General features: G+C 46.4%; 1 long non-coding RNA gene across 2 annotated transcripts in view; it reads right to left on the reverse strand.

Annotated features, from left to right (window-relative positions):
* Positions 1 to 1092: 1092 nt before the first annotated feature.
* Positions 1093 to 2500, reverse strand: part of LOC147997629 (uncharacterized) — an 18136-nt gene continuing 16728 nt past the window's right edge. The window contains exons 2-3 of one of the 2 annotated variants that reach the window (XR_015647676.1): positions 2215 to 2413; positions 1093 to 1316 (exon numbers count right to left, since the gene is read on the reverse strand). This is a non-coding gene — a long non-coding RNA (uncharacterized LOC147997629). Of the gene's footprint in view, positions 1317 to 2193; positions 2414 to 2500 lie in introns of both variants that reach the window. The other variant, XR_015647677.1, reaches the window with a different exon arrangement.

The raw sequence follows: 2500 nt of genomic DNA on the forward strand, positions 1-2500 counted from the left end.
GCTTTGGGAAAGATGAAAAGCCTCCATTTCCCCCCAAAAGAACGAGCCCCAACAGCTGGGCTCTTCGAGATGAGTTATAAGGGGAACCACACATACAGTTTTGTATCACACATACAGTTTGTCATCATCCGTCAATACCAGGTAGACTTTTCAACGTATGTAGGTAGCTGTTGTCAGGTCAGTCCTTTACTAAGCCTCATGTAAGCTCTGCAGGGTAAGCCTCAGGAATTCATCTGTGCGTCCCGCAGGGTATGCTTTCTTGCTTTGTTAAAGGCTAGACTTTGGTTGCTGTCTGTCTGTCTGTCTGTCTGTCTGTCTGTCTGTCTGAATGAATGAATGAATGAATGAGCGAGGGAATGAACGAATGAGGAGGGGATGCACATGCCTATGGTTTTAAGATGCTTAATTTCTTTACAAGGTTTATTTATTTAAACATTAAACATTGGGGTTGGGGATTTAGCTCAGTGGTAGAGCGCTTGCCTAGGAAGCACAAGGCCCTGGGTTCGGTCCCCAGCTCCGAAAATAAAATAAAATAAAATAAAATAAACATTAAACATTAATCGGAAATAATGGAGTCAGCAGTTAAGAGTTCTGACTGTGTTCTTCCAGAGGTCCTGAGTTCTATTCCCATGGTGGCTCACAACCCTCTGTTATGGGATCGATCTGCTGTGTGTCCGAAGACAGCTGCAGTGTGCTGTTTGTAGGGTAAAGAAAAAAATACTAAAGAAGAAAAAAAAAAAAGAGAGAGAAAAAGTTAGAAGCACCAAGTCAAGTCATGTAAATATTGCCCACATTCGGATTTAGACATGCCTGAGCTGTCAGGGCGAGGCTGGGTGAGAGCGAATCAGTGAACGATCGGACTCTTCCTCTCTCTGTGAGGGTGTGTCATGAACTCTATTACCATTTCCAAAGAGTTAGGTATGCTGGAGCGAAGTGGACCGGAAAGCCAAGGGAGGAGAGGTATGCCTACACGAGTCCACCCAACCCCCCCCCCCCCCCAGGGAGACATCCTCGAGTGGTGGGGGGAGGGGCGGGTGTGGAGGGATAATTTCCAACAAATAAATCCCAACAAATAAATTACTAGAGACTTGATTCATTGATTTACTTTAAATTTATTGAGTGTATCGGGAAAGAGGGAAAATGGGTCAAGGAGGGAGGGAGGGAGGGAGGGAGGGAGGGAGGGAGGGAGGGAGGGAGGGAGGGAGGGAGAGGGATATCTTTTCCTCCAAATCGGCTGGTATGTAGTCTCAGTGCGTCAGAAAAAAGACTGCTTCTGGCCTCCTTTCTGATTACCCCAAGGCAGTCTGGTCACCGTGCTGTAATAGAAAGGGAAACCACAGTCAAGTCATGGGAGCGAGCGAGCAAGCAAGCAAGCAAAAATCATAAACAAAAGCAAAAACACGTCTGTTAAGTTGAGCAGAGCAGAGCAGAGCAGAGCAGAGTAGGGCAAAGCAATACAAGGTCACATTCCACAAAGGCTGATATAGTCTGCCATCTTGGTCTACAGAGTGAAAAGTAGAAGGAGAAAATGAATATCGCTTTGTGTGTCACAAAGTTTTTAAGTTGTAAGGAACATTGCAGGGCTAAACCTTCAAATCCTCAAACCACCCAACCCAAGCTTTCCTCCTCCTCATCCTCCTCCTCCTCCTCCTCCTCCTCACCCCCCATTGCCCCCCCGTGTGGTGTGTGTGTGTGTGTGTGTGTGTGTGTGTGTGTGTGTGTGTGTTTGCGCACGAGCTCGAGCTCGGGCACGCATTTCTTTCACTGCACAACCATCATTGGAGGACGTTTAAATAAACACGAATGAATCAGACAGGCAGACAGACAGGGGCCCATAATGGATCCCTACAACTCGGTGGTGGTGGTGGTGGTGGTGGTGGTGGTGGTGGTGGTGGTGGTGGTGGTGGTGGTGGTGGTACACACCGATTTGTTGACCTCTTTCTTTTAAAGAAAGGACAAGAAACAAAGAGAAATAAAAATGAAGGAATATAGACCTAGCCAAATATTATTTTATTCCCTCCTTCATGGAGCGACAAGAAGATTTATTCATCAACCTTCGTCTAGAATAAGAAAGTAATTGCAAATGAAATCGAGCCATCTTACTGTAATAAGATGTTATCGAGAGAAAGGGGAATTGGATACTGGATCCATTGCTGCCCCCCCCCCACACACACAATTGGAAAGAAAAGCAACTCCCCAGATCGCTCAACTAACGAGGCTTATTTAAAACTGGAAAAAGAGGGCTGGAGAGATGTCTCAGCGGTTAAGAGCCCTGGCCGCTCCTCCAGAGGTCCTGAGTTTTCAATCCCCAGCAAGCACATGGTGGCTCCCAACCATCGGTAATGGGATGAGGCCTTCTTCTGGTGTGTCTGAAGATAGTTACAGTGTACTCATAGTCACAAAATAAATAATTCTGGAAAAGAAGAGGAAATAACTTTTAAAAAAAAGAAAGGAGGCTGACTGGTCGACCTTCCTTCCCTCCCTCCCTCCCTCCCTTCCT

This window comes from Rattus norvegicus, unplaced genomic scaffold (genome assembly GCF_021556685.1).
Source record: "Rattus norvegicus strain SHRSP/BbbUtx unplaced genomic scaffold, alternate assembly SHRSP_T2T unassigned-0000110, whole genome shotgun sequence".
In the NCBI taxonomy this organism is placed as follows: Eukaryota; Metazoa; Chordata; class Mammalia; order Rodentia; family Muridae; genus Rattus; species Rattus norvegicus.